Here is a 14,142-nt window from a genome sequence, read left to right as displayed (position 1 = left end):
CAAATGGCCCGGTCCCATGAAAGGCCCGTCAAAATCGCAACAGAAAAGTGCGGCCCTTACACGAGTCTATACGTTATAGTGGCCATATAAATAGTATGAGTCTATACGTTAGTTAGACTCGTACAATTAAATATAAATTGTAGTAAACGTTTGCCTAAAATTAAAATAGCAAGCATAGTGTAATGCACGGACCATCTAAACCTGTAAATACCTCACTGGATGACTTCGAGCACTCGCTTTAACAACGCAAGCATTATGAAGAACGCCGGCAGCGGAGGCGAACGGTTCATACAGCCGCGTGATTCACCGCAACTCCGAAAATTAGATTCATCATCATTATCTGCCTATTTTTATGTCCACTACAAACGGCCTCTGTCAGTGATCTGCAATGACCTCTGTCTCTTAGCTCTGCAACAATAGAGGCGCGGAAAGACAGCCCGGCAAGGAAGACAGCGTGCATGAAGTTTAGCAGCCATCCCTGCTCGCCCTTTGTCATTGCACCCACCAATGATTACCAACAATTAGATATGGCACGCGGGAAGCATCAGCGTCAGCCACGCACAGTCATTCACTACGTCATCAGCTACGGCAGGGCTAGAGGAAAAAGACGCGTGCTCTCCTTCCCATTCGCGTTTCATTACGTGACCTACAATTAACCCGAATACTGAGCGCGTGGGAAGATAATGTCCATCAAGCCGCCATCCTTTTCGGCTCACTGTTACATGCTTTTTCCCGCACCCACAGTGTATGGGTCGCTCATTTATATGGCTTTTGGATTTAATACGGAACATCACGGCGACGACAACAGTGAGAATTTGCCTGCCAGAGTGTCGATATAACTGCTTTCGCCATAAAGCTAGAAATAGAAAATTGTTAGCAGAGGGTATATATATATTGTGTCGTCCCTGAAAAACTTGTCTGGACGCCTCGGCCGTTGGGTACTGCGCTTACAGGAATATGACTTCACTGTCACGTATAGGTCCGGCAAACAACATCAAGATGCCGACGCTTTGTCGCGCTGCCCGCTGTTCCCAAACGCCCATGCTTCACCTTCGGTATGCACGTCACCATCTAGCCACGTCTCAGCACATGCCCAGTAGCCCGGGACAGTCGGTTGCCTCAGTTGACTTTCTCCCGTCTACTGACCTCGTCTCACTCCAACGTACTGACCCATACTGCCGTACGCTGATCGACCGACTTACTGGCTTGGCACGACCCCCCAACAGTCGCTTAAGACGACAACTTTCGCGTTTTAAGCTTCAAGGTGGAGCGTTATTTCGATCAATCTACCATCCTTCCGGTAACCGATGGGTACCAGTCATACCTCGCTCACTTCGACTCCAAGTATTAGAAGCATTTCACGACGACGCGACGGCTGGCCACTTGGGCTTTCATAAGACCTACGACCGCATCAAAACGCAGTTGTTTCTGGCCGGGCCTTTCCACCTCTGTCGCCAATACGTTGGATCCTGCGCGTCATGCCAGCACAGAAAACGCTCGACATCCCTTCCAGCCGGTCCTCTGCAGCCTCTACCATGCCCGTCCACCCCCTTCGAAATTGTGGGCATAGACTTGTACGGGCCCCTCCCACTCACGCCCGCTGGTCACCGCTGGATCGTTACCGCAGTGGATCATCTAACGCGCTACGCTGAGACAGCTGCTCTTCGCTCTGGTACTGCCTCCGAAGTCGCCGAGTTTTTCGTGCACAGTATAGTTTTGCGCCACGGCGCACCTCGTGTCCTCCTGAGTGACCGTGGCAAGACGTTCCTATCGCATGTCCTACGTGAAGTCCTCCAGGCCTCAGACACCACCCCTAAGACCACATCATCGTACCATCCGCAAACAAATGGTCTTACGGAGCGTTTTCATCGAACTTTGTCTGACATGATGTCAATGTATGTTCGACCCGATCACACCAACTGGAACACCATCCTACCTTTTGTGACGTTTGCGTATAATACTGCCGTCCAACGTACAACCCATTACACTCCCTTCTTCCTTGTGTACGGTCGTGCGCCGTCTTTCGTCTTGGACACTACACTTCTTTCAGCACCTGCTGCTCTATCCGCGTCTCTTCCTGAAGAATTTGCCGCTCGCATCTCCCGGTGCCGTGAAATTGCCCTCGCCAACACCGCTACCATTCAGGACAAAAGGAAAATTCGCTATGATGCGACGCGTCGCGCTGCTTCGTTCCGCCCAGGCGACGAAGTTCTTTTGTGGACACCTGTTCGCGCACCGGGGCTCTGTGAAAAATTTCTCTACAGATATCTCGGCCCCTACACCGTTTTGCAACGAACTTCGGCCGTTAACTACCGCGTCACTCCTGTCAGCTCAGCTACTGACCGCCGCCGCCGCACTACGGAAATCGTTCACGTATCTCGCCTGAAACCCTACATGCGCCATACCTACCCTTTCTAGCTTGCGGTCTTGCTGACCACTTTCCTGAAGGGGGGAAAGTTAGTGTGAGCGCATTTTGCGCATATCGTCGTCGTCATCTGTACAAACGACTCATCATCTTGTGTGAGCGCTATTTGTGCATATCGTCGTCGCCATGTGTACATACGACTCATCATCATCCTTTGTCTCGTGTGGTGCTTCGTCTCTGACTCGGGCGACTGCTCGGAAATAAAGGCATTGCATCGGTCGACGTGTCACTATATATATATATATACATTGGTAGGTTTCGGAAAGCTGGTCGGGCCCCAGCCCTCCCCCCCCCCCCCCCCCTTCGGAAAAATGAAAACTTTCCGCCTATGGTTGGAACGACCAGGGAGGCTGTGTTTATAGAGCGTACTAGAAAAACAAAATGTCGCACTTTCGCCCGAAAGGCGAAGCATCATTTGCGACAGCAAATTAGTAGAGAGCTATTCGGAATAGCGATACTAGTTTTGTCGGCTGCATAAACTTGGACTCATTCGCTTACTAACTGAATTAACAAGCGTGGTGTCAGCGTGCACAAGCAAACATGAATAGATCACACTCAATGACCGCAGACAACCAGTGTCAAAACGCTGGCAGCAAGCGCAGCCGCCGCAGAGAGCGAAGGTTCGTGTGGTCTATCGCTTCAACGGAAACTGAGCGGAGAATGCACAGCGCATACAAAGGTCAGAGACGTGTGGAGATCGCTTTTCTAAGACGGTGCGGGCGACCGCCGCAGCCGGGCAAAGAACAAGCGAAGTTGTTGGTAGAGTAGAAGCTGCCCCCTCCCTCCAGTGCTGCCTTCCCGCTTTCCTCCTTTCGCGTGGGAGATTCAGTGGCCAGTTCCCCTTGCGCCCAGTTGCAAGATACGCATTTGGTGCCACAGCACAGCGTCGCCCCGCCTACCTCCCTTCCTCCCTCCCTCCCATACCCCCACGGCATTTCGCGCGACGGAAGTCGCGTTTGCTTTCCGACGTGCGTTCGCTCTCCGTGATAGCGCGCGTTCCCCGCGCGCTTTCACTCGCGTAACGGCGCGCGGCGATGATTTTATCGCCCTTGGACTTTATACGGAACCTCACGGCGACGGCGACGGCAGAAATCCGCTTGAAGTGTCCATAAATAACATGGTACGCTCCCTAACTGAGGCGCAAAAGAACGAAAAGTAGGCTGAGTGCACTGCGAGCGAACTAGATAATATAGGCCGGGAGGGGCGCGCCGCAGGGGGCGGGCGTCTTTGTATCCAGGGCCGATATAGCCTAAAACTATTCTATACTCGCGGACTATTTCTGTGGCAATGAAGGGAAAGCTACGGGCGCGTGGATGCTGCACATGTGTTATCGTGCCAAGTAGTCCGGCATGCGTTTGACAGTGCTCTTGGTTGCTGAATCTTCTTCTTTCATGTGGTTTTACGTGCCAAAACCAGTTCTGATTATGAGGCACGCCGTAGTAGTGGAGGGCTCAGAATTAATTTTGACCACCTGGGGTTCTTTAACGTGCACTACAAACGCAAGCACATGGGCGTTTTTGCATTTTGCCTCCATCGAAATTAAATGGGGTCGCCGCGGCCGGGATTCGATCCCGCGATCTCGTGCTCAGCAGCGCAACGAGACGCTGTATCGACGCAGCTTCCACGTGCGACGGTTTCGCGTTTGCCCAGACGCGGAAGGGAAAAGCCGCAAAATAAGTAAACTTTTACACCCATTAGTGTGTTCTGTTCTATTTCTGTTGCTAATAGTAATAAGGTATGTATGTTTTCTCTTCCCAGCCTAAACCAACGTGTAGAATAAAACGCAGGACTCTTTTCAGAAGCGCTCTCACTTGTGCGCGCTTTTCCTCCGTAGCTTTCCCTTCATTGCCACAGAAAGTTGCCCGCGTTTATGCCCATATCGGTGAGGCCTCAGCCATTTTGATTTATCACGAAGGGCCAATACGGAATAAAATGTCGCAGTTTCGCCCTAAAGGCAAAGCATCGATTGCGATAGTAAATTAGTAGACAGCTTTTCGAAGTAAGGATAGTAGTTTTATCAGCCCTATAAGCTTGGAAACATTCGCTTAATAGCTGAATTAATAAGCATGTTGTCAGCGCACACAAGCAAACATGAACACATCACATCACACTCGGTGCCTGCGGACGCTAGCTGTCAAAACGCTAGGTGAGCAAGCGCGACAGCAGCAGCAAGCGAAGGGACCTTTGTGCTGTCTATCGTTTAAACGCAAACTGAGCGACGAGACCACAGCACACACAATAAAGGTATGATCACTCTGCAGATCGCGTTCAAGATACGGCGCGCGCGCGCGCGAGTGCGCACGGCCGCGCAAAATACTCAGTTGCTGGCGCAGTAGAAGCCCGCCGCTCCTCCATAGAATAAAGAACCAACTTGCTCCTCCCTCCCGCGCTGCCTCCCCGCCCGGTCGAGAAATACGCAGTTGCTGCGGGAGCACAGCGCTGCCCCTCCCCCCTCCCTTCCTTCCCGCTTTCCTCCCTCGCGCGCGCCAGACTGAGCCGAGATAGTCGGCCTCCCTCGCGTGCTTTCACTCGCACATACAGCATACGGCACGCGGCGACGGTGTTATCGCTCTTGGACTTGATACGGAACACCATGGTGAGGGCGACGGCAAAAGTGCGCCTGGAGTGTCCATATAATTGCTCTCGCAATAAAATGCGCTAGAGTGTCCATATAATTGCTATCCCAATAAAAATAGTTTGGAATAGTTTTACCTTATACCAGCCCATTGTTTACTGTGGCTATCTGGGTCTGCGGTGACATATGGTGACCCAGAAATTATTTCCCACGGCGATTGGACCGCATAATTTGAAAACATTTTCCACTATCATCATGAGCGTCGGTGCGGGAATACATAGTTCGATCGTAGTGCCCCTGATGTTTTCGGCTTTACAGAAAAGCATGTGCCGTGCCACCGCTCGACCCACTCTTCCATATTCTAGTATGCTATAGCTGCAAAGCGCACGTCTACTATGTGCTTCCTGTTGGTATATTCTGTGTTTCACCGTGGTTTCGAAGTGCGCTGCCATATTCCATTATTCCACCAAAATTCAGATTCGCCTGCTCCATACTGCTTCAAAATGAAATTTTATCTGCTCCAAACTGCTCCAAAACGCAGCTTTACCTGCTCCAAAAATGGCTCCGAAATGACTTTGGGCAGTCCCACCCCTGAATTAAGAAAGCATTGCTTATAACCGATTCCCGCATATGCATGGAATCCGCCAATTTGTTTTTCAGCCAAGAAGAAGGAGAAGATAAAAGTGATGAAGAGGCTGTATGGAGGAAAGAACACTGGCATAGTGCACCATTTCAACGATGCCTCTGGAGGCACAAAATGAAATGGAATGGAAAGGGACATTCAAGAAGAGTGGTGGCTCAACCATAGTTGTGTTAATAATTCATTGTTAGTGGTTGGCATTTAAAAGAGTACTGACAGATATCTTCAGAGTTGCAGAAACCCCACTAGACATGTCTCACATGTAGAAGGGTGGCACTTGGAAAGTATGAATGCTGGAAAACATGTCCTAATTTGATACTGAAGCTGGTGTTGAAAGGCTGGACCTGGTGGCATTGACATTATCATGAGGTCATGACACAGGGCAAAATTTGCTGACATATGTGTTAGCAAATTTGCAAAGTATAATGAAATTGCTCATAAAATATAAACAAGAAAGCTGCATGTGTTTCTTTGGCTGTGCTGCCGTGTGGCAGCGGTCACAGGTGGAGCAAACCAGTGTATCACGATTCACCTTCATCTCCTGAGTACGGAAACTGTAATTGGTTCATGGAAACGAGTACAATAGCAAATATTTTAAAGTTCTCTGGCATTCGCTGTATCTTTTCTTCTGTTTGAAGGGCGTGGATTTTTATTGAATGTTAAAAAAGATTACCAGTTGGAGATGTTGTGTTTAAGATTTTCTTTAACGCAAACCTGCTTGCAAACTTTGGTTCTGATCGTACCTTAACAGGCCGAATAGTTTGGCAGTATCAGAGTCATGATCTGATATGTACTGGCAGATAAATTTTGTTCAAAAAGCCTCTAATGCTGTGTACACAATGCCTTACGACTTGAACTGTGCTGTAGATACCATAGAACGTCACATAATTCATATGTGCAAGAAAGTTGTTTTCATTGAGAGCTGAAAATTTGTAAAGCCATTGTTGCGGTGTCTAGCAATCCAGACATCTTGAAGGGGTCAATTGGCAGCACCATATTCTTAAGATTTAAAGGGCATTGTGTTTTTAGTCTAAGACATCCAACACAAATAATTTTAGGGTTGTGAAAAAAACTATCAGAACCTTAAAGGGGCCTTGCGACACTTCTTCAAAACTGTGAACACACTGGAGTGAGTGGCAATGCCCCTTTCAATGAGTATATATTCTCGCAAAATTGATTTTCAAGACTACCTAATAATAATGTAGGTATAAAGAGTGCAATGTTTACTTTTCCTCATTCCTCCTCAAAACATTTTCTCTCCGGTGGTAGTGCCAGATGGCAGTTCCCTGCGTATGGCATCTCTCTTATTTTTTCTTCTTTCGGGCAAGGCACGTTAAAGCGGCACTAAAGAAAAACACTAAATCACTTTAGACTGATAAATCATTCTTTAAAAAAACACTATTTTCATCAACTCGCAGCAATAGGCTAATTATTCGGTGAGAAAAAGAAGGTCAAAGTCAACTTTTTTGAATGTTCGGGTGTGACGTCCCAAATTTCAAAGTAATCTTTCGTGTTTTGGCCGTTGTGGGCTCATTGAATGTCCTTGAAATGCTGAGTTCAGTTTTTGGCTCCTCCAGAACGCAATGAAATCTATCTTTACCGATAATAAATCCACTAGATGCGAGCAGACGTGAAAATTCATGACGTCATGGCGAGCTGGCGTGGGAACTTCAATGCGGCGTCGCCAACTGTTTTTCAATTTTACGTCTTTTCTACATTGGCATTGTCAGATCGTAGATGTTTTCTTACAGCATTCATAAGTGGTGGCCGGCACGGCCATAGCGATGGGCAGATCGCTTGAACCCATTTTTTAGCTGTTAGCAAAATCTTGTCGTTGTGTGGGGTGTAGTTTGTGCATATATGCTCTATATGCGGGGAAACTGCCATTTGTCGGCAGCCAAGCAGGGTCCACAAAATGGCGGGCAGCAAGGCGCCTTGCCGCTGTAGCATGGTTGTGCGATTACCGCGTTAATTCGTTTATCAATCATTTTAATTTATATGTGAAATCCCGCTATTTCATGACACAACACATTCTGCCATTTCATTTCGCAACATATCTTGACCATAATTTTGGATAGAACGAACTTCACATATAACGAATCTTTCTCGCTAGCCTTTCTGTTCACTCTTGCGATAGGTTATAATATAGGGTTAGTTGGTGTTCCATCTTGTTAAACAGCGCAAAACGAGACAAGATAGCCTTGCGAGCTGTGAGAGTACCATGTTTCCGCTAATAATAATGACAATAATAATATTATAATGATAATATAATATATAACGATATTACTATTATTATTATTATTATTATTATTATTATTATTATTATTATTATTATTATTATTATTATTATTATCTCGTAAAACAGACAGTTGATTTTCGAAAGTTCATGTCGGATATGCTGCACAAGTTCCTCACAAACTGCACCTTCATAAAGAAAGCAGTTGCTGCAATGCATTGTGTAAGATATAGCAGTAAATGTGTAGTAGGTGTGTAGACAAGAAACAATGGCACAGCCGAACCTCGATATAATGATCACGGACATAGCGGATTGTCAGATATAAGGAGTAAATATAAAATGGTTCTCATCGATGTAGGCAAGTAACGAATATCTGCTTATAACAAAGGTCGTTTATAAGGAAGGTATTTTGGGGTGCCGGGTGTCACGTCGTTACAAGTTTCAACTATATATAAACTGGATCTATACATCTTTAGTTGCCATCGCATTGAGCGATAATATTTCCAAAATACTTGCCGAAAGATGTGCTTCCAAAGCTTTAATAATGACAAAAATTACGCTTGCAACCTGACATACTCGCCTTATTGCGACCTGTATACAGGCCACAATAATAAATTTATGTTGTGCGGCAACTTTACTCACTCTTGGTCATTGTATCACAATTTGACAATGTAATTATTAAACTATGTAAAAGTAAAGGTTAGTGCCTCGGGAGTTGCTTCCATGGCTACCTAAAGCAACATTATTATCACTCCCCCCCTTCCAGATATGCACCACTTCAGTGAAGAGGAGAGGATGGATAGGGCAGCAACTTGTATAGCGCGCGCGCACTCACACACGCTCATATATGTGCGGGTTGTAAATTTTAAATACGCGCATCGCGTATACATGCAGTACACTCTAAAAAAAATTCACCGACGATTACAATACTCCCTAATGTGAAATTTGAGCGCAGCTCTATACGTGTTTTCATTTCACGATATATTGGCTGGCGCAAACAATCTGTCTCGTGCAGCACGTTGCAAACGGAGCGAAGTGTGGCGCGACTGCTTCGCTAATCAGGAGAGGCGGCGCGTGGGCGACGCGTGGGCGCGATTCACAGCAGCCGCAGCGGACAGACCTCCGCTCATGCAGCGCTTTGTTTCCATGCAGACGACGCACGTTACTCTGGCGACATCTGATAGCCATCGTCACCGCAAAATTAAGCCCGTTTTGCGCGGCACTACGCTTTTCGTCTCACGCTTTCGCCATACCCTCCTCCTCCCCGTTCCGCCTCATGGTTCCGCTGCACCCTACTCCTCCGCTTTTCTCCTCGCTCTCTCTTCGCTATCGCCGTATTTCATCTCCCGCTGCGCTCCGCGTTCGCTTTCATCCTTCGCTGTGTTCGTTCGCTTGGTTACGAGGGACAACGCCAACGCAGGAATGGGCGCTTAAAGCTGCGCTCTAAAATAAAGTTTGCGCTCCTTGAACGGCATGTGCCTCGTAGCATTCTTGACAAGGAAAGCGTGTATACTTTTCCAGAATGGAAAAGCAAGTTCGAAAGATGGCAGATATATAGTGTTTGACGGCAAGATACGTACGTGTGCGTTCCAAAGAGTGTAAACTTTTGTACATTGTACCGTGGGAATCATATTTCGCGAACAAGGGTGCGCTAATATGTACGCGCGCGTGGGGACGCCACAAGCTAAAAAAACAATCCCATGATCCACTCCGCGATTTTCCTGTCCGCACTGGACTATCGCGCGCGGTGTCCAATTGCAGTCCGACCGCACGCACGTGCTTCTTCGATTACTTCGTGACGTCACCAGGGTAATAAGGGGCGCGATCTTGTACGCGTTCCAAAATGGAACGGAGGACGGTCCGTTTCATCGAGCCGCACACGATTGGTCAATTTGAACCGTGACGATTAAATTGACCAATCGTGTGCGGCTCGATGGAACGGACTGCCTCCGTTCCATTTTGGAACGCGTACAAGATCGCGCCCAAGCTGTCGATTGGTCAACCGACGATAGAACGGCAGAGAATGGAGAGGGATTCACCCATTTCGTACCCCCCGTTGCGTCCAGACATTCTTTTTTTTTTTTTTTGAGGGGGGGGGGGGGGGGGCGAGGGCCGCTTGGAAGGCCGCATACTAAAACCTTGATACACAGAAATTTCGGGTGGTGGGGTACGTGCCTGGTGTGTCACCCCGCTACGCCACTGCGCACCACCTGAACCTTTATCAAACTTCCATTCGGTCGGTGTCACGCGGATCGAGGGCCGCGATTAGCGGCGTACAATAGAGGAGCTCTTTCTTCTAGTGTGTTAACGCGACCCATATAGCTTTCACTGCACTAGCTGCATGGAATTCGTGAGAGAATGCGGCGAGCGTCAGTGGGGAGGCTAGCGAATGCGAGCGAGAAACCGTGGCGACCGTGTAGTCGTTCACCAAATTCCAGATACGTTGGCGCCGCAGCGCGGATTTTTACCGAAGCTTTAGAGCGGTGATCGAATACCGGCTTATGCGGTGTCCGGAGCGTGTCAGCGCCTTTCTGAATGGCTAAAAAAAAAGGGGGGGGGGGGGCGCATTATCATTGTTACAGTGCAAAAGTCGAGGAATATCTGTGAAAATAAGCCTGCACCATTTTCCGAAGGTTAAGAAAGGAAAGAAGAAGTACGCAGTAAAGGCTCATATTGCAAAAAAAAAAAAAAAAATGTCAGCAATTAAATAGGTCATGTGCAGCTAATATTTGAAAAAGACTAATGGGGGGCCACTTTGGTAAGTCTTTTGAATGTTGTGATGTATTCATTACTACCTCCTTCCTTTTTTTTTTTAAAGTTATTGTGATAGGCTGCTGAAATTAAGTTAACATCCTGGTGAACGTGGTTGAAGACGAAAGTTCTTTCAAAAGTATACAATTTATCCGGTAGAATTTCATTGAACAAAATTTGACCCTAAAGCCCTTTTCCAAATAACTTGAGCATGCGAAAAACACCTAATGCACACATTTTAATGTACACATTGACAGTTGTGACAGCACATGCTGGCACAGCTGATCGTCTCACGTACATATTTTTTCGACTAAACTGAGCCTGTATTCCAACAAGCAAAAAGTGCTTACGTTTAAACTGTTCGTGCTATAGTAGATGCCAACCAGTCATGATGTCGAACATATTATAAGCAAAGATTGCTATCCAAAGCCAAACGATACTTTAAACAAGAAACTTTGTGTACTAGGCCTTGGTTTCATATTACTTTCAGGAGTCTTAAAAAGCTTTGCACAATTAAAGTGATGGAGTTAGACATGCCTCTCATCATGAATGAATGTGATGTTTATTTTAGGTAGCAGCATGACTACCAGCCCTAGCTTTGTTCACACCTGAGGTGTACCATGCCTAGCGTGCAACTAACTTCTGGGTGCCTAAATACTCCTGAATGTCGGAAAAATATTAGAAAACACACAAAAAAGTTTTTATGATGTTTACAGCATTGGTCCCAATGCAAACTTCAACCTTGTTTGTATGCAGCGAGCTTTTCACTACGCTTATTTGCGAGCAAAGAAACTGAAAGTGGACTACAGTGCTTCTGATCTCCTTAATTCCGTGATAGATGTGGACGGCATTAAATGCAGCTGATGTTCGATGAAACACCTTTGTGTTTGTTTAGAAGGGCCAAAGGATGTGCTGAGCAACACTAAATACTTGTAAGCCGTCTACTTCTTGAGACGCATGCTTGACCCCTCTATCCCCATGATGTTGAACTTCTGCTATGCCACCTATAGGTGCTGGAAAGTGTGAATAACTTTGCTTTGTGGTATCATTTCAAAACATTCTTGCAGCTGTACGTTCGTTGCAGAATGGTACACAGCTGCCACTGTATAACAAATTTTCGAGCTCAGAGTGGTTTATGGGCTAAAACTACTGTTTGGTTTGTTAATAAAATCAGTTTTGCTCCCCCTTCCTTGCACATAGTATTCAAACTTTTTATACATCATGGCTATAGTGGGAATGTATATCACTCTAGTACATGCTTACTGCCGTCCAACACTGTTTGAGGGCCTTTAAAAAGTATTCAGTGTCATCTAGATCTCCCAAGTGGTGTTTCACTGCTAATCATGCATAATTTGGTGGTTCATCACAAATCGCACATACGCACAAAGGCATAACACTTGTTGCACACTACGAGTTTGTATTAGAATATGCCATGTAGAATTTAGGCTAGGATGATAGGTATGGTACGAGAGAGCATATAGTGAATAGATGTAAGCTAGAATTTGTCGTCTTTGTGCCAAGATACCACAACACAGTCATCGTAACATATCTTTATAGAGGTCGAAAATGTATTGGTGACTCTTCCGTTTCCCTGGGCAAATAAAACCCATGCAGGAGAAGATTGGGTCAGTACAACACAAGTCTGAAATTGTACTCAACAGAGTGGGCACATTAGTGATATAAATTAAACTTTGATGTGCAGTTCCTTGAAAGGGAATATGAATCGCTGATTTATTTAACATGTTCACTGCGACCTCGGTCATGGGTGGGTCACGGCAGTTGTTCCCCCGAGCGGCAGTGCAAAGCTTTCCTGCAAAACGTCTTTTCAAGAAATCAACGAAGAGGAAAATATGTTTCCGATTCTGATTTAATGCGTCATGACGCCATATCTCTGCACCTTGAGCAAGTTCAAAGGGGCAGAACCCCCTGGTGACTCACCGGTAGGTCACGACACACCACAGGAATATGACAAGGGACTCACCAGTGGGTCATCGCACAGGAATCTGGACTTCTAAATGTACAGCCGCAGTGAACATGTTAAAATCTGTCGTCGGAACTATATTATTTTCAGTGCTTGAATTTTACTGTGTTTCACCTGTCCATGATAGTACATGACATTGCGTAGGCGTGAGCCCGTGTACATGAAACGTGGACACAAACTGTGAAGCAGCGCTGCTATCTGACCTCGTAGAGAGGCAATATGGCTGTCTAGCTGGCCGAGAACTATGCATCTGTTTTGCCAGAAGTTTGCAAGAATGGCACCCTCTATTGTGCATGTGGGAGTAACAAAACAAACTGCGATGTCTCATTCCTTGTGACAGCTAAAGCACACGTTGCTTTCAGGTCCATTGAGTTGCTGGCAGATACTCACCTAGTGTATGCAAGTATCAAGGCCTGAAAAATGCCTTGAAATACCGATACGTCCAACTTGGGAAAAAACATTGGAGTGATTAGGGTGCTCCCTAAGAGATATGTTTCAAACATTTTTCAATAAGACCGGATATTGGCGCTACAGCTACGATGGTACGGTATGATGATAAAATAAGAACACAATGGTTATGTTCCCTTTTCCTGCCCAGCTCTTTTTTGTCTCCGGTGGGGTAGTACTGGAAGAAATACTGCACCCATTTCGTCAAGGAGGGGTGGTTGCTTCTACTAACTTTGTGGCTACTGCCACTGCAGATATTTGGTGAGGCAGCTCAAGGGCAGGCACTACCCCCTCCTCGACCCCCAGCCCTCTCTGCACTGTTTATCCTGATCTACTTATGGCAGACACCTATGGGAATCCCACCTGACATCAGTTCGCAAGCCAAACTATAGGAAAGAGTCACATTTTTTTAGAAGTGGGGTAATACAGCTTTGGGTGTCATTTGTTTGCCCTAGGTTGTTACAAATTGGCTAGGAATTTCACAATTCTGTGCCCAACTCTTTGTACGCCAAGCTCAAGAGGCAGTTCAGAGTTCCTCCTGTCATGGTGCACTGTTTAAAGTTTCTAGGCAGCCATTTTGTAGTGATGCCTTTTCGCACTCTTGGCATTTGTGAGTAGCCGAAGTGACATCGAACCCGAAAAGGCATTAGCATCAAAAAAGGCCTAGACAAAGAAGGGTTTGACTGAGAGTGCAAAAGTCTCAAAGCAAAGACTATTAGTGGAGAACAGTGTAGTTGGCAGGACGACTTGTCTACCAACCAGAGTGAGTCACTGTATTAAGCTGCTAAAAATTATCTTAAAAAAAGATGGAAATGCAGGTACAGCCAGGCACAAAGCTTAGTTGATGCCACAGTTTTGACTATATTCCCATTATTTGCTATTGCATTGGTAGAAGCTTTCCACTGGTCCTAAGGCATATGACCTGTATCTTAGAAGAGCTTCTTGTTGGGCTAGTTGGTATATTCTTTTTGGCAGTTGGCAATTTTCTTTTTCCCCACAAAGCCCAACAAACGACAACTAACTTTACTGCCTTTTTTGTCAGTTTTCTTTATTGAGAACAAGATAAACAAATGAGTTGTCGCAGTTT

The sequence above is a fragment of the Dermacentor silvarum genome, chromosome 6 (assembly GCF_013339745.2).
Source record: "Dermacentor silvarum isolate Dsil-2018 chromosome 6, BIME_Dsil_1.4, whole genome shotgun sequence".
Classification (NCBI taxonomy): Eukaryota; Metazoa; Arthropoda; class Arachnida; order Ixodida; family Ixodidae; genus Dermacentor; species Dermacentor silvarum.
Note: the sequence above shows the minus strand (reverse complement) of the source record.